This window comes from Schistocerca nitens, chromosome 2 (genome assembly GCF_023898315.1).
Source record: "Schistocerca nitens isolate TAMUIC-IGC-003100 chromosome 2, iqSchNite1.1, whole genome shotgun sequence".
Lineage (NCBI taxonomy): Eukaryota > Metazoa > Arthropoda > Insecta > Orthoptera > Acrididae > Schistocerca > Schistocerca nitens.
Window position 1 is genome coordinate 784,190,658 of NC_064615.1, and position 24,729 is coordinate 784,215,386.

General features: G+C 40.3%; 1 protein-coding gene across 1 annotated transcript in view; it reads right to left on the reverse strand.

The window, feature by feature from the left end:
• The window catches only part of LOC126234631 (putative defense protein Hdd11), a 58,985-nt gene extending 34,602 nt beyond the window's left edge, over window positions 1-24,383 (reverse strand). Inside the window, exon 1 of the mRNA XM_049943358.1 lies at window positions 24,262-24,383. The gene's annotated coding sequence lies outside the window, so the exon portion shown is untranslated. The remainder of the gene's footprint in view (window positions 1-24,261) is intronic.
• Between the last annotated feature and the right edge of the window lie 346 nt (window positions 24,384-24,729).

Below are 24,729 nucleotides of genomic sequence, written 5' to 3' on the forward strand. Positions count from 1 at the left end.
ATACATCAGATGTGATGGTAGGTCAAATTAAAACTTTAGATGTTTCATAAAATAACCCTAAAATTGCACCTGAAGCCTGTAAAATGCCAGGCGTGTTCCTAATAGTGTGACACATAGTCAGAAGGAGACAGTATCATGCAGATGAACAAACACTATAAAAAATACAGTGTAATGATGGCTTTCCAATTGCATTAGTCACCATGGATGAATAATGTTCTGTTATTCATTTTATACGTCTACATCTATACTTTACAAACCATTGTAAAGTGCATGACAGAAGGTACTTCCCAATGCACCACATATTCTTCCTATTCCCTTCTTGCAAATGATAGTGGTATGAATAACTTCTGAAGAATAGCAGTTATCTAATTGCTCAAGGCAGAGATATTTCAAGAGCAACAATTGCTACTTGTCATGCTGTTATCACATATCTGCAGACATTGAATCTTATTTATGTATAGACACCAGTGAATTCTTTAATTGATGGGAAGTTCTTCATTGTTGACTAAGTTGTAAACACTCAATATGACTCAACATAAAGATACAGCTTTCTTTTACATAAGCACTCCATCTTCAGGCCACAAGTGGCCCATCGGGACCATCCGACTGCCAAGTCATCCTCAGTTGAGGATGCGGATAGGAAGGGCGTGTGGTCAGCACGCCGCTCTCCCAGTTGTTATGATGGTTTTCTTTGACTGGAGCCGCTACTATTCAGTCGAGTAGCTCCTCAGTTGGCATCACGAGGCTGAGTGCACCCCGAAAAATGACAACAGCACATGGCAGCCTGGATGGTCACTGATCCAAGTGCCGGCCACACTCGACAGTGCTTAACTTCGGTGATCTGACGGGAACCGGTGTATCCACTGCGGCAAGTCCATTGCCTTTCTTTTACATGAAGATGGGCAAAAGCATTAGACAAAGGTTACTTTAAAAATGCATATGACGCAGATCAAGAATGTCAAAAAAAGTTTAAAACTAGTTTTCAACAGCATTTTGTTGCAACTTAAAAACAAAATTACTCAAATATTGTGCTGATTTGATAGTACTCATTTTTGTAGTCAGTTAATTAATCTAGGTGTATATCCTGAAAGACTGAAGCATAGAGGGGAACCTTCTTTGTAAAACTGGAGACAAATAAGTGATCCTCTACTTATAAAATCTTTATCTTCTCATGTTCTCAAAAATTTTTCAGAAGCTGACTTTAAAAGAAGTATTAAACTGCTTCTCTGAGAACATCTTAGTCCCAACTTAGTTTAACTTGCGTAAAAGCATTCTATAGAGAAAGCAATATGGTCTCACAAATGCATTTCTAGTAGAAATAAATAAGAAAAACTACTGTTTTGGCAATTTGTGTGTTCTTGCAAAATCCTTTGATTGTGTAGATCATGAAATTCTACCAGGGCAACTAAAATTGTATGTTGTCAGTACCATTCCCCTTTAATGAATGGAATTGTGTCTCAACAACAGAAGACACAAGGTCACATTAACAAATGGTACAACATAAATATGAATAAATGTGAAATGGGGAAAATTTTAAGGTGTCCCACAAGATCTGACACTTGGCCCACTGTCATTTTTTAACTAAATAAATGATTCTTCTGCAACATCAGAAGGTTCTTCAAAAACTCTGATGTTTTCTGATGACACTAATACATCAATATCAGGTCAAAACACATTCATAACAGACACAGCCAGAAGAACAAGGGAACAAGCTTGTGACTGGTTCATAACAAATAGTTAAACCTTAATCTTACAAAGCAAGAGTGTACCCATATTGGTTGGTTGGCTGATTAATGTGGAAGAAGGGACCAAACAGTGAGGTCATTGGTCCCATCAGATTAGGGAAGAATTGGTAAGGAAGCCAGCCATGACTTTTTAAGGGAATCATCCCGCCATTTGCCTGAAGTGAATTAGAGAAATCATGGGAAACCTAAATCAGGATGGCTGGATGTGGATTTGCACTGTAGTCCTCCAGAATGCGAGTCCAGTTTGCTAACTACTGTGCCATCTCACTCGGTAGCATACCAAGATCTGGTCTAGGGGTTTGGGGGCGTGCAAGAGTTGGACTGGGAATGAGCATCATGGAGGGGGAAGTATTACTCATGTTAGTGTTGTGTTGAATAGTTGTTAGATTTCACAACAGATGGCTCTGGGAACACGTGCTACTAGTAAATGCCCATTACATATTCTGGTTATTGTGAAACTGACACTGAGTTGATATATCTGTCTGTTTGACTGGACAGGATGCAAGTTTAGTTTAAGAAGACCATTTTTCTTAGATATTTTACATACTTTTACTCAGTACTGTCCTACAGCATAATCTCCTGGGGAACTGCTACTAAGGTCAAAAAAGTATTTACCTCTTCTGAAAAACAACTGTTTCTAATCTGCCAGGAAGTTTCATATCATGCATACTCAGCTGCAGAGTGAAAATCTTATCTTGGAAACATCCCTCAGGCTGTGGCTAAACCCTGCCTCTGCAATATCCTTTCTTTCAGGAGTGCTAGTCTTGCAAGTTAGCTTTGGTGAAGTTAGGAAGGTAGGAGATGAGATACATGTGGAAGTAAAGTTGTGAGGACACATTGTGAGCCATGCTTGCAAAACCCAGTCAATAGAGCACTTGCCCATAAAAGGCAACAGTTCAAAGTTTGAATCTTGGTCTGGCACACAGTTTTAATCTATCAGGAACTTTCATATCTCTGCACACTCTGCTGCAGAGTGAAAATCTCATTCTGGAAACATCCTCCTGGCTATGGCTAAGCCATGTAAGTAAGATGGCGGCGCGTGTAGACGTACTAATAAACCGATCCGTGGAAAATTACGAGTTTTTAAATCCTGTGTTTGTAAAATGCAGTAAGAAGGTGAAATATGGTGTTAAATTATGTTCTTGGTCACAGAAATGGATCCATCGTCAATGTTTAAATGTCTTAGAGGAAAAAAACATGACCTGTGACTGTGGAAATGTGCACTGTAACTATCGTCATATCGTGTGTTTACAAACGGAATGCGAAGAAGAATGCACGACTTCTTCATTAAAATATGATCTTATGTTAGCTAAACTATATGTAGAGAAGCTTGAATCAGTGGTAGATAGTGTACAGAAGCTGGAAGAAGTGATAGACCATTCAAAGGGTAGTGAAACGGTTGTAAACGAACAAAACTAACTTTATTAGGCCTAAAAAGTTTTGTCGTGTTAATCGTAACGAAAACAACTTTCGTCTCCCACAAGCAAATAAGTTTGAATTTTTAACGTGTGATGAATATGAAATATGTGAAAAGAGCCAAAGAAAGGAAGTACTTTCATCAGATGCAGCGACCACAAATCATTTCAGTAGGCCTACGAAGTCCTGTAATAACAAGAAAGGAAATACCAGAAAATACATGGAACATACTTATCGTGCAAACAAGACATCTACCAATACAGGTAAGAAGAAAAAAGAAGATATTTTCATACTTTCAGACAGTCATGGAAAGGGCTTAGCCAACATTTTGTGTAACATGCAAACTATATTCAAGGTTAGTGGAATAACGAAACCGGGTGCCCCTTTGCGCGAAGTTTTAAAAGACTGTGAACATTCTTTGAAGCTGGGAAGCAACTGTCTAATAATAGGAGGTGCTAATGATGTTTATAGGAACGAGGGCAAACTCGCCACAAGAGCTCTAAGAAGTACATTACAGAAAATTACAGATGTTAACTTCTTCATTGCCAGTATCCCACAAAGACATGATCTTATAGAAGAATCCTGTGTCAACAAAGAAATCACAGTTACTAATAGGAAATTTGAGAAAATCTGCCGAAGCCTCCCAAATGCCACATATGTGGACGTACCATCCGCAGAGAGAAGTCATTTTACAAGGCATGGGCTTCACAGAAATAAACTCGGAAAATCATTCACTAGTCAAGAAATCCTTAATGCAGTGAAGGCAGTTAAGGACAAGAATAGCACGACCATACCACTTCCACCACCAAACACAGCAACTGAAAATTTCCAACAAGAAAATGAAACTGAATCACTGACGACAGGTCCAGCACTAGAATCTCCACTCTCTTCAAAAACAGCTGAGATAAATGATTCAACTAGGACAGAAGTTTCCAAAGCAGCTTCAGCAGAAGCAGCTACATACTACGCAACTGCATCATTAACAAGAAAAAAAAAAACGCCTGATGTGCCAACAGCCAATGACCTTTCATCAGTATTGGCCGCTCCTCAGTCTTCAACAGTGAAAGACTTTTCACCAGCTTCACCATCATCAGCAGTAACAGAATCAAACAGAAGAAGCACAAGAAGCAGGAAACTTTCAACTCTGCAGGATTTTTGGTACCCGGCCTCAGTTACAAGACTAACATAAGGCAGATACCTTCAGATACACCAACTTCCAAGTCAAACCGGCAACAGACTCACCTCCACTGTCATCAACAGAAAAATAACCATGCCACCAGCTCATCTAAAGGATTTTTTAGCATCAGGTCTAAAGGGAAAGGCGCCACCAAGATAAGTGAAAACAAATGCCTAACAGTGTTTCACCAAAACATTCAAGCCATAAAGAACAAAGCACAACAGCTAGAAGTAGAATTGGAAAAATTTGATAGCCAAATTTTGTGTATCACTGAACACTGGTGCAAAGGGAAGCAAATTGAACACATTGCATTAGCCTCATTTGACCTTGCATGTTACTATAGCAGAATCTCAATGAATGGTGGAGGTTCATGTATCTATGTAAAAAAAGGTATGTCATTTAAAGTAAGATATGATCTTTTAGATCTAGGTGAGGACAAACATTTAGTACTTTCCGCTGTTGAAATAATAGGACCTGGCATAGCAAAAAAATTAGTCTTATTTTGTGTGTACCGCTCTCCCAGTGGAGACATTGATATATTCTTCTCAAAACTGAATCAAAGCTTAGACAAAGTTTCTGGACCAAAAGCAAATGTAATTATCTGTGGTGACTTAAACATTAATATGATGAAGCCTGATAAGGCTAGCAACATATATGTGAATATTCTAAGCTGTTATGGAATATCCTCCCTTGTTAATTGTCCAACTAGAATAACGAAAGAATCCTCCTCATCTATAGATCATGTAGCTACAGATATTGATAGTAAAAAATGTCATATTGTTGTCCAAAACCTGGGCCTAGCAGACCACCTCTGCCAGATCTTAAAAACTAACATTCATGTAGAAACTCCTCCTAAACTTTGTACATACAAAAGAATGTTTTCCAAATCAGCCCTGCATCAGTTTAAATCCCAGCTAGAATATGAAGATTGGAGGGAAGTCTATGCAGAAACCAACGCAAATCAGAAATTTATCAAGTTCATGTCAATTTTTAAACTCAGATTTGAAGAGATGTTTCCCAAAACTCTTTATCAAATTAAAACTACAAAGAGAAATCAGTGGGTGACTACAGGTATCAAAAAATCCTCAGAAACTCTTAGATATCTCAACTCCATAAAAAATAATCAATCTAACCCAGAAGTTCTGCAATCCTACAAAAAGTACAGGAAAATTTACAGAAAGGTGTTGCTAGCCGCAAAAAAAAAAAAAAAAAAAAAAACTTTCAAACAACAAAATATTACTTGAAGCTGAAAACAAGAGCAAAGCAGCCTGGAACATCGTCAAACAGGAAACATCTAACTCTGCTAAAAAGGACCTCAATTCACATATTAAAAACAAAGATGTACCAGTAGGTAACCCTAAAAAATTAGATGATTTTGTAAACTCATATTTCAGTAGTATTGCAAAAAAATTACAGCAGAAATTTCCAGATACGTATGATTTACCTACTCAGAACCAGCCAACAAACTCAATGGTGCTCTTGCCAACTACAGAAAGGGAAGTGGCACTAGTAGTACACCAACTAAAAAATAAAACTTCAGTAGGACTTGATGAAATCCCAGTCTGCGTAATTAAAGATTGTATAGACTCCATAAAGGGCCCATTAACAGACATAATTAATGAATCTTTCGAATCTGGATACTTTCCGGAGTACCTAAAACAAGCAAAAGTTATACCTATCCTTAAAAACGGAGATGTGGAAAATGTAGAGAACTACAGGCCGATCTCTATACTATCTATCATTTCTAAAATAATAGAAATACTAGTCAAAAAGAGACTGCTAAATTACCTGAATAAATATAATCTTCTTTCCAATGACCAATTTGGTTTTAGGCCCGGAAAAGGCACACAATATGCTATAGCACAGTTCACTAAAGTAATTTTAGAAGCACTGGACAAAGGTGAAAATGTAAGTGGTATCTTTTTAGACTTGTCCAAGGCCTTTGACACAGTTGACCACAAAATCTTACTTCATAAATTGGGCAAATAGGAATAAGAGGTGTGACAAAGAAGTGGTTCAAATCATACTTGGAAAACAGAGTTCAACGAGTTGAGATATCACAAGTTTCAAACAATTCCCTTATAAAACACCTGTCTGACCCAGAAAATGTGAATATAGGCGTCCCACAGGGAAGTGTATTAGGCCCAATATTGTTTCTTATATACATTAACGACTTCCCACAAAGTATCAGACATGGCGAAAAAATACTTTTTGCTGATGACAGCAACATAGTAATAACAGGTGAAAATCCAACACAACTGTCAGAAAGAGCAAATGAGGCTCTCAATGATGTCCACAACTGGTCATTCAAAAATAAAGTAACCCTAAATGTAAAGAAAACTAACTATATTAACTTCCAATTGAACAAAAAACACAATGCCACTGGAATAAAAGTTAATAATAATGAATTAGAATGTGTAACAAGTACCAAATTCTTAGGGATGAATGTAGACAGCCAACTGAAATGGACAAACCATGTCAACATTTTGGCAAAGAAATTATCCACAGCATGCTATGCTCTTAGAATCCTTGCACCGGTATGCAATAATACCTATCTTAAAATAACATATTACGGATATCTACACTCAGTCCTCAGCTATGGGATCATGTTTTGGGGAACAAGTGCCAGTAACATACAAACTGTGTTCAAAGTACAAAAAAGAGCCATAAGGATAATAACAAATAGCAACAACAGGGCCCACTGTCTAGAATTATTTAGAAAGCTAGGAATTCTAACTGTTTCTTGTGAGTATATCTTTCAGAACATAATGTTCATTAAGAAAAATCTCAACATGTACAACATAAACAGCCTAATACATGACCATGAAACAAGAACTTGTCACCACCTCCGTCTAGCTAGAAAGAACAAGGCAAAAACGCAAAAAAGTATATTTTACAATGGGATAAAACTGTACAACAAATTACCACAAGAAATTAAAGAAATAAATGAGCCCCTCACTTTCAGACAAAAGCTTAAAACCTTTTTAGTAAGTAAAAGTTGTTATACTGTAAAAGAATATTTAACATAGATGTAGATTATTAGCAACATATGACATTATCACCAAAATATTATGTAATTATAAATATGTGTATGACTAGTTATAAAAACTACACAAAATATGAGAAACCTGTTTAATTGTAAATGTAATTGTGTGCTCATGTGTTGTAATCTGACGACATCCATACAATATTTATTGTTCCACAGATGAATAAATAAATAAATGTCTCTGCAATATCCTTTTTTCTGTGAGATCTAGTTTTGCTAGTTTCACAGGGGAGCTTCGGTGGAGTTTAGAAGGTAGGAAAAGAGATACTGGCAGACGTAAAGCTTTGAGGATGGGTCATGAGTCATGCTTGGATAGCTCATTCAGTAGAGCATTTGCCCAGGAAAGGCAATGGTGCCGAGTTCGGGTCTTGATCTGGCACACAGTTTTAATCGACAAGGAAGTTTCACATCAGCACACTCTGCTGCAGAGTGAAAATCTCATTCCAATATCAAAAAGGACTTTACAACTTTGAAAACTCATATTGATTTATTATATTAACTTACAGACATGGTTTTAATGTCATATTATAGCAAAACATATCAATTTTTTTACCATATACCTAAACAGGTTAAAAGTGAGATCCACTGAGTGTGTGACACATATGCCATCTGAAGCCAATTTCTTGCCAAACTTGCTGCAGCATGTCAACCGTGACTTGTTCAATTGTGAGGCAGATTCTAGCTCTGAGCTCTGGTAGAGAGGCTGATAAGGTTGGAACAAACAAGATACCCTTCAAGATATCCCAAAAACAAAAATCAAAAAGTATCAGGTCCAGTGAATGTGGGGGACATGCATTTGGTGAACTTCAGGCCATTTGCCTACGTGGAAAGTAGGCATTTAGGAGATAATTAGGTTGTTAACATCAATATGCATTAGGATTTTGGAGCATATACTGTGCTTGAACATTATGAATTACACAAGGGAAATGAATTATTGACAAACAGCCAACAGAGATTCAGAAAATATTGTTCTTGTGAAACACAACTAGCTCTTTATTCTCATGTAGAAATGAGTGCTATTGGCAGGTGTCGCAGCTAGATTTGTGATCAGAAAGGTCACAGTCCATAGTATGTGACATAAAATCTTTGAGCACTACAGTAGTAATATCTAGCATCCCCCAAGGATTAAAACTGTGTGCCGGACCGAGACTCAAACTCAGGACCTTTGCCTTTCGCGAGCAAGTGCTCTACCAACTGAGCTATCCAAACATGACTCATGCCCCATCCTCACAGCTTTACTTCTGCCAGTACCTTGTCTCCTACCTTCCAAACTTTACAGAAGCTCTCCTGCGAACCTTGGAGAACTAGCACTCCTGAAAGAAAGGATATTGCGGAGACATGGCATAGCCACAGCCTGGGGGATGTTTCCAGAATGAGATTTTCACTCTGCAGTGGAGTGTGCGCTGATACGAAACTTCCTGGCAGATTAAAACTGTGTGCCGGTGTGTGAGTGGTGCTTGGGTAGCTCACGTGGTAGAGCACTTGCCCGCGAAAGGCAAAGGTCCCGAGTTCGAGTCTCGTTCCGGTACACTTTTAATCTGCCAGGAAGTTTCATATCAGTGCACACTCCACTGCAGAGTGAAAATCTCATTCTGGAAACATCCCCCAGGCTGTGGCTAAGCCACGTCTCCACAATATCCTTTCTTTCAGGAGTTCTGCGAAGGTTTGCAGGAGAGCTTTTGTAAAGTTTGGAAGGTAGGAGACGAGGTACTGGCAGAAGTAAAGCTGTGAGGACAGGGCGTGAGTCGTGCTTGGGTAGCTCAGTTGGTAGAGAACCTGCCCGTGAAAGGCAAAGGTCCCGAGTTCGAGTCTCAGTCCAGCACACAGTTTTAATCTGCCAGGAAGTTTCATATCAGTGCACACTCCGCTACATAGTGAAAATCTCATTCTGGAAACCTAGGCCTCGTTTAAAGAACCTTGGAATAATTTAAGGAAATAGTGAGAAACCTAAGATGGTCAGAACATGATTTGTAACTCATTCTTCCGAAATCACATGACCGAGCGAGATGGCATACAGGTTAGCACTCTGGACCCACAGTCAGTAGGATATGGTTCAAATCCCCATCCGACCATCCAGATTTAAGTTCTGCATGATATTCCTACATTGCCCCAGGAAAATGCCCCAATGGTTCCTTTGAAAAGCACGTGGCCAATATTCTTCTCCATCCTTTCATAACCAGACATTGTGTTCCTTCTCTAATGAGCTTGATGCTGATGAGACGTTAACTCTAATCTTCTTTCCTTCCAAATACCACAACTTCTGTCATCATGTATCCTCTGCATTTGCTTGTCAGAGGAGTAATAGAAATACTACTATTAGTCTTGCAGAGTTGTGAGTTAGGTACTATAGTGAATAATATACCTTCCTGTATGTCCATACAATTTACACAAATCAAAAAAGTTTTGCATCACCTAGTTCCGAGAGTTCTGGAGCCTATACAGAAAATTGGAAGAGAGATCAGCATAAACATCATATCTACCCTTTTTATTGACCATGAAAACCACACACTGCACGTTGTACCACTAAACTGCAAGACCTTCAGAGGCGGTGGTCCAGATTGCTGTACACACTGGTACCTCTAATACACAGTAGTGTGTCCTCTTGCATTGATGCATGGCTGTATTCATCATGGCATGCTATCCACAAGTTGGTCCATATTATACTACACTTCAATGGCAATTTGGTACAGATCCCTCGGAGTGGTTGGTGGGTCACGTCATCCATAAGCAGCCCTTTTCAATCTGTCTCTGGCATGTTTAATAGGGTTCGCATCTGGAGAACATGCTGGCCACTCTAATCGAGCAACATCATTGTCCGGAAGGAAGTCATTCACAAGATGTCCACGATGGGGACATAAATTGTTGCCCACGAAGACGAATGCAGCGCCAGTATGCTGCCGATATTGTTGCACTATCGGTCAGAGGATGGCATTAATGTATTGTACAGTCATTATGACGCCTTCCATGGCCACCAGGGGAATACGTTAGCCCCACATAATGCCACCCCAAAACAGTGGGGAACCTCCACCTTGCTGCACTCACAGGGCAGTGTGCCTTAGGCATTCAGCCTGACCAGGGTGCCTCCAAACAAGATGCCTCCGACAATTGTCTGGTTGAAGGCATATGCAACACTCATCGGTGAAGAGAACGTGATGATAATCCTGAGTGGTCCATTCGGCATGTTGTTGGGCCCATCTGTACTGTGCTGCATGGTATTATGGCTGCAAAGATGGACCTCGCCATGGATATCAGGAGTAATGTTGTGCATCATGTAGCCTATTGCACACAGTTTGAGTCGTAACACGATGTCTCATGGCTGCACGACAAGTATTATTCATGTTGGTGGCATTGCTGTCAGGGTTCCTCCAAGCCATTACCCGTAGGTATAAGTCATCCACTGCAGTAGTAGCCTTTGGGCGGCGTGAGCGAGGCATGTCATCGACAGTTCCTGCCTCTCTGTATCTCCTCCATGTCAGAACAACATCGCTTTGGTTCGCTCCAAGACACCTGGACACTTCCCTTGTCTTTCTTGGCACAAAGTAACAATGCAGATGCGGTTGAACCACGGTATTGATTGCCTAGGCATGGTCCCCTACAGACAACATGAGCCCTGTACGTCTTTCCTGATAGAATGACTGAAACTGATCGGCTGTCGGACCCCTCTGTCTAATAGGCACTGCTAATGCATGGTTGTTTACTTCTTTGAGTGGGTTTAGTGAAATTTCTGAATAGTCAAAGGGACTGCGTCTGTGATACAATATCCTAGTCAACGTTTTTATCTCCAGGAGTTCTGGGAACCGGAGTGAAGCAAAACTTTTTTAGTTGTGTGTATAATAATGGATGTACGTACATTTGTATGAATGTAAGTAAGTATGTTCCATATTTCCTCTTAAACCATTAGATCAGTTTCAATCAAACTTTGTACTCATATTATTTACTGTCTGGAAAGAATCACTGTCGGGGTAAAAATCACCCACCTATCAAAGAGTTGGGGGTGGGGGTGAAAAAGCAGTGTAGCATGTGAAGTGAGAATAGCTACTTTAGTCATCCAGTATTTGAGAATAAGAGCACTTAGAAACCTGCACGAAACTTTACACATAATTTAGAACCTATGTGACACTTTTTCTCTCTGACAACTGCCACAAAATAATGAAAGGACAAAATTTTGTCACTTACTATATTTTCGTTGTAAGTGAAGCACCACATTTTAATTTATTGCCTCTTTGCTACTAACCATATTCATGTCACTGTTTGCATACAGTATTCACATATACCACTAAATGTACCAGAAAAATTACATCATTATATGGCATTTGATTTACGAGATAAGACATCATAAACAGTGAAATGAGTGAAAAACTACTGCATCATGCAAGACGTTTTAATTTATTACTTCATAGCTATTATTTTCTCAACGTTTTTTGCAGACAGTAACCGTATCTGCTGCTGCTTGTGCATACACAAATTTATCATAGTATGTCACACTGAGTTGCATGAGAAACTGTGACATATTACACGTTTCAATTTATTACTTCTTTACTACTAACTCTATTCGCAACACATTTTCCAGATGGTATCCACATATGCCCCTGAATGATTGTAGAAAAATACGCTCAGATGAGAATGGTCATGGGTTACCTCCTAATATAATGTTGGACCTGGTTTTGCCTGGCATAGTGCAGTAACTCAATATGGTACAATGGGATTCATGTTGGGCGATGTGGGTGGCCAGATCATTCACTCGAACTGTTCGAAATGTTCTTCAAACCAATCATGAGCCATCATGACTCGGTGACATGGCACATTATCATCCATGAAAATTCCATCATTGTTTGGGAACATGAAGTCCATGAATGGCTGCAAATGGTCTCCAAGTAGCTGAACATAACTGAGGACCCAGTCCATTCTACGTTGAACACAGCCCACAACAATATGGTACCATTACCAGTTTGCACAGTACCTTGTTGACAACCTGTGTTCACGGCTTCGTGGGGTCTGTGCTACATTTGAACCATACCAGCAGCTCTTACCAACTGAAATCAGGTCTCATCGGACTGTGCCACGGTTTTACAGTAGTCTAGGGTCCAACCAGTATGGTCATGAGCCCAGGAAAGTCTCTGCAGGCGATGTTGCGCTATTAGCAAAGGCACTAGTGTCGGTTGTCTGTTGCCATAGTCCATTAACGCCAAATTTTGCTGCACTGTCCTAACGGATACGTTCATCGTACATCCCACATTTATTTCTTCGGTTATTTAATGCAGTTTTGCTTGTCTGATACCACTAACAGCTCTAGCAAATGCAGCTATTCTCTGTCATTAAGTGAAGGCCAACGACCACTGTGTTGTCTGTGGTGAGAGGTAATGCCTGAAATTTGATACTGTCGGCACACTCGTGACACTGTAGATCTCAGAATACTGAATTCCCTAACTATTTCCAAATTGGAATGTCCCATGCGTCAAGCTGTAACTACCACTCCATGTTCTAAGTCTGTTAATTCTCGTCATGTGACATAGTGTGCATGTCCCTATCCGATGACTTTTGTCAGTTCATTGTGTATCATTGTGTGACTCATGGTTCAGGAGATATAACGTTATAAACAATGACCAATGTCAGAAACTGACGTATCATGCAAGACATTTTAATTTATTACTTCTTCATGATAAAAAGCTCATCCTAAATCAATGGAACGATTTCAGCCAAATTTGGTACACATATTAGTCACTACTGGAAAAAAATACTGTAGGGGTAAGTAGCTCCAGCGCCTCTATTGGGGCAAGTAAGATAACGTACACAGGGAAGGACAATGAGGGGGAAGAAGGAAATAGGCACAGATAGGAGGAGGAGGAGATGGGCAGAGATAGGGGTGGGGGAAATAGACAAAGAGATGAGTGAGAAGGAAATGGGCATAGAGAGGAAAGAGGAGGAAATAGGCAGAGAGATGGAGGAGGAGGAAATGGACAGAGAAAGGGAAGAGGAGGAAATGGACAGAGAGAGGGGGAGGAGGAGATGGAATTAGAGAGGGGAGGAGAAAATGGACAGAGGGGGTAGAGGCAGATGGATACAGGGGGAGAAGGAGATTGAGGAAGGGGGGAAGGAGATGGGCAGAGAGTGGGGAGTGGGGGTGGAGATGGAGAGAGAGACATGGAAGGAGGAGATGGACTAATAGAAGAATGGAATAAACGCATACCCGGGAAACACAGGATACGCTACATGGTTTATAAAGTGTGGTCATTCCACTTTAGGGCGCTGCAAATGGTTATTCCTAGGTATGTTACTGTTGTTACTGTTTCCAGCAATACACCGCCATCAGTATAGTCCAAAACGAGTGGATCTCTACGGGTATTTATGTGCAATATGTTAACATTTATTTACGTTCAGGGGCAATGTCAGTCCCAGTACCAAAAGTAGATCTTCCGCAGGTCATCCTGTACTTTGTTACAGTCCTCGAGCATTGCAGTCTTCGTATAAACAGCATCGAACGCAAAAAGTCACTTGGGACTTCCGAGGTTTTCCACTGAAACATTTGTATACGCAGTAAACACGAATGATCTTGTAACACTCCCTGAGGACTTTCGAATAATTATCGTTGTGTCGGCCGACTTGGTCCCGTTAATATAGGGTCGAGTTCTATCTGCTAGGGGGTCGTTGAATCCAGTCACAAACTTGGTCCTGTACTCGGATAGTTTGTATTTCGCTCTCTAAACGACAGTGCATAACTGTACCGAATACTTTTCGGAAGTCAAGAACATGACATCAGCTTGGATGCTGTTGGCTGCGGTTCTCTGACGGGGCAAACAGAGCGAGCAAAGTTTCACAAGAACTTTGTTGATCCCTATACTCCAGATTTTCTCCAAAGAGGTCATAATACTTGAGCATAAATGGCAAAAGGAGCTGCTATGTCAAGCCCGAAGCGTTTCGGTAAGTGCAGTTTACTTTGGCGGAAGAGTTGGTAGCGGTTCCGCATCGCTAGCGCAATAACCGCGTGACAACGCTGTATCCCAGTCGCTGTTGGCGAAAGTATTCGAAGTTACGTGTACTACGCTACTAAAATAACTCAGTCCGCATTCGTAAACAACTCTTCAAGCTTTCCTGCGCGTGCGTCGAAACTGTAGTGAAATGTGCCTAGTGTACTAAAGCAGAGAGCAAACCTCTTTCTGTTGTCGTTACTTTACTTGTCAGTGTGCAAAATTTTTCGACTAATAAACGTCACGACGACACTGTACAGAACATGGGATATACGTTACAGCGTAGTGGTAAAAATTAAGTCTTATGGCAGTGGATCCCAACCTGGCAATAATTAGCCCGTGAGGGGTAAAATTTAATTTTATGAGGGTAAAAAGAAAAGGATCAATTATTTTTCGGCCACGAAATTAAATTACATTTGAAAGACGATTACTTCTATTAGTATTCCATAAGACTGTATGTAACAGTGTGTATATAAGTTACAAATAGTTACATTTTATTCAAATACAAGCATTAATGTGTGATGCAATGTGGTGGAGACTAAAGTTAGCGAAACGAATGTATGGACATCAACCTCCTCACCCAGTCTACCCACAATACACACACTTTGAAGTTTGTACCGTGTATCTATGACAGTAAAATTGACATATGTGCATCACAGCCCGCATCTCGTGGTCGTGCGGTAGCGTTCTCGCTTCCCACGCCCGGGTTCCCGGGTTCGATTCCCGGCGGGGTCAGGGATTTTCTCTGCCTCGTGATGGCTGGGTGTTGTGTGATGTCCTTAGGTTAGTTAGGTTTAAGTAGTTCTAAGTTGTAGGGGACTGATGACCATAGATGTTAAGTCCCATAGTGCTCAGAGCCATTTGAACCATTTTGTGCATCACATATGCTTAAATATCTCATGATAATGCCTTCTAATTGACAACACAACACAACTAAAGTACTGTAGGGCCTACACTGTATTATTATGATTATTATTATTATTATTGGCTGTGATCAGACACAACGCTTTGACAGTCTGAAGTCTTCGGGTTTATACTTATAAGGAGTCCAACAATCAAATGATTTACACACACGGTAGGCCGAAGTACAGTGCACACATTTTAATTTGGTTGATTACAAATGGGCGTGCAGGGTGTGGGTGAGGCAAATGTCGCTATAGAGAGGAGTGGTGCAGAGGAAGCATGCTTTGTAACAACTGTCTACCCTCAAGGTGGATAGTTAGCATTCTTTTCGGAGAAGTTAAAGGTACACTAGCAATTGGCCGAGAACTGCGACATCGTCCACAGATATTACAAAAATTGATGTACATGCGTGTGCGTGTTTCATACCTCCTAAACCACCGGACCGATTTCAAGCGAACTTGGTTCACATACGCCTTACTGTCGGGCAACAATCGCTATGCGATAAGAGTCACTTACCTATCACAGTCAAGGAAATATAACACCATAGACAATAAGAGGGTTTATACAAGGGCGATGTACTTGAGGACAATATTATGGAAATGGAAGAGGATGTAGATGAAGATGAAATGGGAGATAAGATACTGCGTGAAGAGTTTGACAGAGCACTGAAAGACCTGAGTCGAAACAAGGCCCCGGGAGTAGACAACATTCCATTAGAACTACTGATGGCCTTGGGAGAGCCAGTCATGACAAAACTCTACCATCTGGTGAGCAAGATGTATGAGACAGGCGAAATACCCACAGACTTCAAGAAGAATATAATAATTCCAATCCCAAAGAAAGCAGGTGTTGACAGATGTGAAAATTACCGAACTATCAGTTTAATAAGTCACAGCTGCAAAATACTAACGCGAATTCTTTACAGACGAATGGAAAAACTGGTAGAAGCGGACCTCGGGGAAGATCAGTTTGGATTCAATAGAAATGTTGGAACACGTGAGGCAATACTAACCTTACGACTTATCTTAGAAGAAAGATTAAGAAAAGGCAAACCTACGTTTCTAGCATTTGTAGACTTAGAGAAAGCTTTTGACAATGTTAACTGGAATACTCTCTTTCAAATTCTGAAGGTGGCAGGGGTAAAATATAGGGAGCGAAAGGCTATTTACAATTTGTACAGAAACCAGATGGCAGTTATAAGAGTCGAGGGGCATGAAAGGGAAGCAGTGGTTGGGAAAGGAGTGAGACAGGGTTGTAGCCTCTCCCCGATGTTATTCAATCTGTATATTGAGCAAGCAGTAAAGGAAACAAAAGAAAAATTCGGAGTAAGTATTAAAATTCATGGAGAAGAAGTAAAAACTTTGAGGTTCGCCGATGACATTGTAATTCTGTCAGAGACAGCAAAGGACTTGGAAGAGCAGTTGAACGGAATGGACAGTGTCTTGAAAGGAGGATATAAGATGAACATCAACAAAAGCAAAACGAGGATAATGGAATGTAGTCAAATTAAATCGGGTGATGCTGAGGAGATTAGATTAGGAAATGAGACACTTAAAGTAGTAAAGGAGTTTTGCTATTTAGGGAGTAAAATAACTGATGATGGTCGAAGTAGAGAGGATATAAAATGTAGACTGGCAATGGCAAGGAAATCGTTTCTGAAGAAGAGAAATTTGTTAACATCTAGTATAGATTTAAGTGTCAAGAAGTCGTTTCTGAAAGTATTTGTATGGAGTGTAGCCATGTATGGAAGTGAAACATGGACGATAACCAGTTTGGACAAGAAGAGAATAGAAGCTTTCGAAATGTGGTGCTACAGAAGAATGCTGAAGATTAGATGGGTAGATCACCTAACTAATGAGGAGGTACTGAATAGGATTGGGGAGAAGAGAAGTTTGTGGCACAACTTGACTAGAAGAAGGGATCGGTTGGTAGGACATGTTTTGAGGCATCAAGGGATCACCAATTTAGCATATGAGGGCAGCGTGGAGGGTAAAAATCGTAGAGGGAGACCAAGAGATCAATACACTAAGCAGATTCAGAAGGATGTAGGTTGCAGTAGGTACTGGGAGATGAAGAAGCTTGCACAGGATAGAGTAGCATGGAGAGCTGCATCAAACCAGTCTCAGGACTGAACACCACAACAACAACCACAACAACAACAGACAATAAGGTGCGTGAAAAACTACCGCATCATGGCCCACGTTAATACAAATTACTTCTGTGCTACTGACCGTATTCGCAATAAATTTTACAGATAGTATCTACATATGCCGCTAAAAGTTCCTACACAATTATATCATGGTATTACACACGGTTCAGGTGATATGACGTCATAAACACTGAGATGCGTGAAAATCTGCCGCATTGTGCAGGACGTTTACATTTATTACTTCTTTAATCCACATATGCTGCTGAATGCATCTACACGAACATGTCATTGTACAACACATAGTTCAAGATATAAGACGTCATAAACACTGAGACGCGTGAAAAAATGTCTCATTATGCGTTTTAATACATTTATTCCCTACTACTAAGACACTTCTACATCGAGTCAACTTAAGGAAATCCCTGACACCTGGCAGCACAATTAACAGCTTTCAGCTGCGAAACGCCAACGGCTGTAGGTGATAACAATTGCTGCCTATAGAGTTATGATGAGCCGTTGCCACAGAGACGTTAACAAAATCGCGTTGTAGATCCTCGAAGCAGCTGCACTCGGCGTACTAGAAATGTCGTTTGTAATCAAATTCTGAGTTACATAAACGTTATAGAGGATTTGTATTTTGCATATAGTGTGTCTTAATTTGGATGCTGTACTTATACATTTGTACATTATGCATATTTCTGTATACCACCGTTTCATAATTTCAAAGGTGTTTACACGAATGAAATGAAAGTTTTTCGTTTGTCATAGAAATTTAGCAAAATGTATACCTGAGCAATATCAGATTTGTCAGCTAGCCAGTCTATAAAAAAAGATAGTTAGAAATAAGGAGTATCAGTTGTCTCGTTGACTCATTAGTTCGTGATTTAATAAAACAACCATAAAACTACATAAATATAATTTATCTTTCGTCGTTTTCAAGTGCTCAAAGAAAATGCTTTTTCATTTTAAAGTTTAGTTAGGCGCTAATGTTGATAATGGAGGTTCAAAGGAGGAGAGGGTTATTAGCTAATATCAGATTGCACTCGTAGGTAACAGTCTCAGAGAGGTTGGAAACCAATGTCTTATGGCATGATGGGCTGGCAGACCCCCGAGAGGTAAGTTAAGCCACCTAACTGGAAAGGTTTTTCTTCCTTCACACACAATGCCTCTTTTCCTTCTCGAAGTGTTAGAGCATTGTCTTAAATTATCTGTTGAGCGCAGGTGAATGCAAAGAGGGTATGTATAGTGTAATGTCGCGTGATGATGAAAGAAGGGAGACGATGAAACACGGTGCTTGCACACAACGTACCCCTCTCGAATAACATCAAGGCGGCCACCGAGATCAAATCCCCCATCAGACTGACAAGATTACCATTATCGCTGTCACATTTCCTCAGTCCATGACAAACTGCAGGAGATATGGAATTTAACCCAGGATTTCGCACAGAGTATGGTGGTCAGAGTCGTTCGGTATCACATGTCCTCTCGGTAACGCCCTAATGCTAATGTTGAAAATGTTTTTACTACCGAGAACTAGAATCGGTAACATCTTAAGCGAGGGCCATCTCTCATGTGTACATTAGAGTGTAATATTCTTGCCATGCCTGTACCACAGGGCTTGGCGACTCAGAAGGAATAGTGAGGCTTAGAGTGGACTAGTCATGTAATTGTCTGCTGCCCTGACAAGGAAAGCAAGGTGGACAACTGAAGACGAATACGGGCAAAACCTTCATGCATCCAGTTTCATCAAACGTTTTCTTCTGGTAACCAGACTTTCGTGTAAAACGATAAAACGAGTAACATTTCCCTCAACTGCAGAGATATTCTAAAAAAAGTTCATCTGAGGCTAACGACCTTACAATGCAGACTTCTTTCCAATGGAGTCCTTTCAGATAGCAAACGCATATTGTGTTAACAACGGCACAGTTATAACACACTCCTCGATTCGGTTATCTTTTGACCTTATCCGTTCTATCCTCCTGACACTGCAAGACTAGGAGATGATGTTTTGATGTTTTGTTACTTTCCAAAATTTTCAACTGTCACCGAACACATAACCCAATAATGACGGTAGTTTAGCGGTATTACGGAATGGACGAAGAAAGAAAGAAAGATCAAGATTTAACAGTTCGTCGATGGAGAGATCATCAATACAAGGACAAACATGGGGAAGGAATTTGGCCATGACGATTTGAAAATAAACGTCTCGGTATTTGACTTATCGATTTAAGAAAACCACGGGGATTCGAATTCCTGGTGATGCGAGTTCAGTGCACAATTGCGCCAACCTATTCGGTTTGAGAGCTATTGACCTAATCACTCACTATCCGATAAAGCAACGAGTCTCGATACCCGGAGGTGGTATAACCTGTCAGAACCGCTGAAATTTTCCCATCATTCATCACGGGGCTCTTTAACCAGTTTTTTATTATTATCAAAACTAGCTTTCGGCTACGTAGCCATTCAACTAGGTCATCTGGTTCTTACAGTGCATTAGTCCTTGTTGTCTCCACACTACAAATAGTAGACGAGTTTTGATATCTGGATTAACGATAGCAGAACTAAAGAATATATACCACGCAAAATGACAAGAGTAAGTAAAACGAGCCGGCCGGAGTGACCGAGTGGTTCTAGGCGCTACAGTCTGGAGCCGCACGACCGCTACGATCGCAGGTTCGAATCCTGCTTCGGCCATGGATGTTTGTGATGTCCTTAGGTTAGTTAGGTTTAAGTAGTTCTAAGTTAAAGGGGACTGATGACCACAGAAGTTAAGTCCCATAGTGCTCAGAGCCATTTGAATCATTTTTCCCTGTAAACGAGGGAGACACGTTAGCATCTAATAAATATAGAGGTAGAAGGAAGTCTTTCTTGAATTGCAGCGTTACATGAGAACGAAATAGGTAGATAAACAGTACAGATAAGACGAGAATCGAAGCATTTGAAATGTAATGCAACAAAGAATGTTGAAGATTAGATGGGTACAACGCATAACTAATGAAGAATGAAGAAATTTGTGGCTCAACTTGACTGAAAGAAGGAGCAGATTAATAGGAAACATCCTAAGACATAAAAGAAGAATGTTAATTTGGTACCGGGGGCAAGTGTGGGGTTTAAAAACAGTAGAGACCACGGCTTGACTCCAGTAAGTAGTTCAAGTCGATGTAGGTTGTACTAGTTTTGTAGAGATCGGACGACGCGGAGAGCTGCATCAAACCACTGTTCAGCCTAAAGACAATACCAGCAACAAGAACGTTAATATTTAGACTCGTTATTCATTCGTACGCAGTCACACACAATCTTTTGCCCATTTCTGTCTATTTTAATTCTGACTCTCTATGTACACAAAGTATTGGCGTATTTGAAATCCCCACCAATGTACGAAGCTGAATTCGAACCCGCGACTTCTAGCGTTCCAGGCAGCAGCAATACGCTGAGCCCGCGAAGAGGACCTATAAACTGAGAAAACTGTTCAGGGCGATTATAATGAAGTACTTGCGTTCTTCCCAGTAGAAGAGAAACTACACTACCTTATAAAAAAAATAGAATTTAAAATTAAAGCTTCAGTATGGCGGATCACAAATATAGCTTTTTAGCTGGTTGAAGACTGCCTAAATATCACTAAGACTTTCAACTTTTCATCACTTTCCTTTGCTCTTCACGTTGGACCTTCCGCCTATTGAAATATTGTTCTCAAGATTGCTTGCTTGCTAATGAACACTAACTTCCCAGTTTCGTCAAGTAATAGTACTATTCGCTCACTCCACATGCGAGCGACGTATGTAGCGATCCGTCGCATCGGCTTCCGATCACTTCGTAGATCGCACTTGTGTTGGCAAATCACTGCGATCAGTACTGATCACATGAAAATCCCATGCAGTCTGATGATGGATCACCTGCGATTCGTGGTTGCAATATGTTTAACTGGCTGGTTATCAGCTATGTGTGACAATATGGCTGCGACTCGTTTCTCTAGTTATTAAGTGTTGTCGTGCAGTTTTGTTTCGTTTCACTTCGCCCTAGTTGAGTAATAACTGTGCGCTAGAATTTGTAGTTATTACGGAACCACAAACTACTCTGACAAGTAATGTGGAGGTTGGACTCGCCATTTGAATTAAGAAATAATACAAAATACACCCTCTGATTTTGTAGTGATTAGTATTCTGAAGCTTGTTTTATAGAAGTAGAATTGATGGGAAAGTAATAGCAATAGTCGCGCCACAATAGGCTCCATCTGATGATTTTGAGGAATAATTATGCATACTGTAACTAAAATTTTTAACTTCTAACTTTCGTGATAACTTTACACAGAAGCTTTGAAAAATAATAAATACACACGCTATACAGTAAAAACTCAACTGTGGCTGAACTCACAATCAGCGAAAGCAGCGTAGGCCATGACCGCAAAAACAGCAATAATTGAGCTACATTACGGCTAACCTTATTTCAGATGAGATGATGGTATGGGATTATCGGTCAGGAGATCCCGTCTGGGGTTGTTCGGCTGTCTGGTGCAATGCTTTCAGTTTGAGGCTACTTCAATGACTTGCACGTCTTTGTGAAGAAGGTGAGATGAAACTCCTGGTCCCAAAGTGAAGACAATCTCCGATCCGGCCGGGGATCGAACCCGGTACCTCGCAACCAGGCAGCAACACAAACCTTTGCTATAATATATAGTAGACCCCGGGCTGTGGACAGTTTCGAATGAACAGCTGTCAAGACTTCGGGATATATTGCGATTGTCCGAATATTTCGCCGAGTGGCATACATCGTTTGGCGCGAGAGTATGTTAGCAATCGATTTTTAGGCGAGCTATTTTGACAATGTGAGGCAGACAGTCTGTTAGTCATATGTCATGGTGCAAGTTCGTAATAATGCACAGCCGAACATAGTAAAACACAACTTGTCAATAAAGTTCTTGTGCCAACTGGTAATAAGTAAGAAGTGATTTAGTAATGTACAGTTACGTGGAACATATTCTTCAAACGTTAAAACTACACGCAGCATTATGTGATTAATCTGTCATTTCTAGAGCTGCTCAATCACACGCACATAATCTTAAATGGTGTTATTTTCAGTCCAATGGTTAATTTCTCCCCCCTGCCTCCCCCCCCCCCCCCCCCAACAAAAATGGCCACTACAGCTGCTGGGACCTTAGTTGTGCTACATGCGATACATCGATAAGCTGTCTCTCTTTATAGGCATTGAACATTGAGCTGTCTGCCAGCTTTAAGTAGTAACCGAAAAGCATTCAGAATCGACGTTTTCGATTTCTGTCTCGCGTGGCTGCTCCCAGATGTCTCGTTGCCTAGAATGTGCCCAGAGCTGCATTTCTCAATTTTTCTTATTTTTTTCGCGACACCCTACATCTGATTTTTTACCCTAAATGCAAAAGAGCAAACACGTAAAGTACATAAAATAGATTTTTTATTAATATGTGTATAAACTCTATATATAAAAGGGAATGTCCTGACTGTTTGACTCATTATCGCCCAGCCCAAAACGCTAAGAACAGAAACTTGGAATTTGGGTTAATCTTTTACTGCAGGCGTCGTTTAAGAAGAGATTTTTTTCGAAATTCCACCCCTAGTGGGAGAAATAGAGGACTGAAGGTTTTTCGCTATTAAGACGATTTTGAGCTAGGACTACGAAAATTTGAATCTGGTTTGTCGACATTAATAAAAAAACACGTGTTTTATCATTTTCCGAAATTCGACCACCAAGAGGATGAAAAAGTAAGCGAAAGTTATTTTAAAAATAAATCCTTATTAAAGAACTGCTACAGCATTTTTAAAGCGACATTTATGAAATTTGGAATTTGACTTCTCGCTTAGAAATTAAAAAAAATACGTGTTTCAATGTTTTTCGAAATTCAAACACTAAGGGGCTGTAATAGGGGATGAAAGGCTTTTTGAAAATATATCGCCATTAAGTCAGTTTTGACGCTGCAACTACGAAAATTGGTATTTGCTTTCTCCGTCGGAAGTTTAAAAAAAAAAAAAAAAACGTAATTCCACATTTTTGGAAATTCAACCTCTACGGGGGTTAAGTAGTAGGCAGAAGTTTATTTTTAATAAAGTGTTATTAAAAAAACTGCTAAAGCATCTTTTAAAGCTGCATCTATGAAAATTAGCATTTGACTTCTCGGTCAGAAATAAAAAGGTACGTATTGCAGCGCTTTTGGAACTTTCAGCCCCTAAGGGAGTGAAACAAGGGATGAAAAGTTACATGAAAATATTTCAGTATGAAAGTACGTTTAAGGGAAATACTATGCACAAGAATACCTGTTTAAGATAAGGCAATTCAGTTCTAGGTGTAACACTGGCGCTAATAACTATAAAGCACTTATCCGATTTGTCTTTTTTCGGTTTTTGGTCAGAAGTACATTAGGAAAACATCAAGCTTCAATGGCCTTAATTAGCGTGAAAAGTTTAGAAGGTGTTGTAATTTGTGAACTAAATCATGGAAAACTATTTAAAAGTTACTGCTGTAAATCGACTTAGCCAGAATCGCATGGAAAAAGGAGCAGCTCTTTAATACATTAATTTTTCAGTAGGTGTATAATATGTTTTTAAAATTATTTTGTTGTGATTACTAAGCAAACATGAGCGAAGCAGCGAGCGCTGAGTTAGTCGCGTATAACGATGGACGATTCCTTGTAAATTGGGTTATTCCAAAAAACCATTTGACGATAAATTTTTTATGTTGTAGATATTTTATCTTCGAAAGCCCCTAAGACATTAAAAATCTCGCAACACACCAAAGCGGCCAGATAGGGCGGTTGAGAAACGCTGCCGTAGAGCGTTCTACTATAGGCTGCCACCTTCAGGCGTTCTCGCTGCAGCGCAGTGCTTGGCCCTCACCTGAGTGTTGTCCGCGAAGATCTGTGCTGCAGACTGCGCTGGTCGCGGCCGCCTTTTGAAAGCGAAACTGTGGCCCTGGAGGGAGGGAAGGAGGGGGGAGGGCTGCGGCGCTAACCAATGGCCCCGGCCCCCACCCACTACCACCAACATTTCCCTCCACTAATCTCCAACTTCAGCGCTCGGCGTCATTGTTGGCTTCTCCTATCAAAATTCGCCGTATCTACAGGGGCTGGAGAAGGATGATGGATTAAGAAGTAAAATGTTTGAGGCAACACTGCCTGAACAGTTGCCAGCTCTTGGTGTGTGCGTACCGACGGCGCAATGGAAGTCATGAACCCTCCTTATCATCACTGAGTCCGTCGTCTGTTGCTATAGTTTCGTCAACACGTGAGTGCCCCTTCAGGATTTCATTACCAATAAGGCGTGAAGATCGTTATATTATGCTTTACACGCCGGCGGATAGTGTAA